Raw genomic sequence first — 1,285 nt, 5'->3', positions numbered from 1 at the left:
GGTCTTTCTTTTATGTATTGCGTCTGGAGCATCTCATTTCAATGACCAGCAGTAAACAGCCATTATGCTGATGTTCCACCTTCCCTAATACCTTCTCTCCATTTCCCTGATGTCTTGATGAAACCTTTCCACTGGTTCTTCGCTGACGTCACCGAGATTTTCAGGGAAATAGTCAATGTGTGAGTGTAAAAAATTAACTTTCAAACTTGTATTACAACCCAAGTCTTCGAATTTATCGAGCATGTTATTGACAATATTTTCATAATTTGGATCTTTGTTGTTTCCTAAAAATTTGTCGATAACATATTTAAAGGCAATCCACGCTTCTTTTTCAAGTTTCTTCATTGTCCCTTTGAACTGTTCATCCAAAGTCAATTTCCTAATCTGATGCCCAACAAAAATCCCTTCTTTAAGTTTCATTTCTAAAAGAGCTGGAAATTGCCCACATAGATACTTGAAACAGTCGCCATCTTTGTCTAAGGCCTTTACAAACTGCTTCATCAAGCCCAATTTTATGTGAAGTGGAGGTAATAGGACTTTCACGTTCAATGTTTTTCAATCCTGGTATCAGGCTGACTCTGCGTAACCATTGCTTCTTTATACAACAAATTTACCACAAATGTAACAGAGTATGTTTGGTTCATTTACACAACATACTGTTGCCATAGCAATTAATAGATAATATTGAAAAGGGAGAAAATTTCAAGGTGCACGCACAAACAAATACTATCCAGAAATGACACGTCATGCGGCCTGTTAACCGTTTATATACTAGCGGTGTGTTTCTTGTGGGTTCTAGAACAATCGATAAGACTCTCACGTCGCTATTGGTCTAAAGAAATCTATAGCCAGTGGTTGTCAAAATTTTAAGCATAACAAAATATGATCCGATTTCAATGAAAATGTTTCACTTATGTAAAAGTACATATGACGTTTTGTGAAAAATATGTACGTGATGGAGAAAAATGGATATCGTTTTCCGATTCAGTGTACAGGAATTACTGTAGAACATATAAAAATTTCAAGACAATAAAACATCGCAGGCCCGTGTTATCATCATTGGACGACAATTACACATTTTTCTTTGGATGTTCTCAAAACAAGCTTGTAAGGATATCAAACTAATGTGGTTGTATGTATACATTTTTGATTCATATAAAACCTATACCACCCGATAGGTAGTATAGTATGTAATGTTATCTTAAATTTTAACTTTATTCATGTTACTGGTTATTTATATATATATAGATGTTCCGTGGAATTTATCTCTTACAATAATAATTAT

The 1,285-nt window shown here is 34.3% G+C and overlaps 1 protein-coding gene across 1 annotated transcript in view; it reads right to left on the bottom strand.

Moving 5' to 3' along the window:
• LOC106472584 (cytochrome P450 2B6-like) overlaps nt 1-1,285 on the bottom strand; it is a 25,409-nt gene that overhangs the window by 4,127 nt on the left and 19,997 nt on the right. The gene's annotated exons all lie outside the window — the stretch shown is intronic.

Source organism: Limulus polyphemus, unplaced genomic scaffold, assembly GCF_000517525.1.
Source record: "Limulus polyphemus unplaced genomic scaffold, Limulus_polyphemus-2.1.2 Scaffold5443, whole genome shotgun sequence".
NCBI lineage: Eukaryota > Metazoa > Arthropoda > Merostomata > Xiphosura > Limulidae > Limulus > Limulus polyphemus.
The sequence above is the reverse complement of the archived record's forward strand: the minus strand, read 5'-3'. Positions and strand labels throughout refer to the sequence as shown.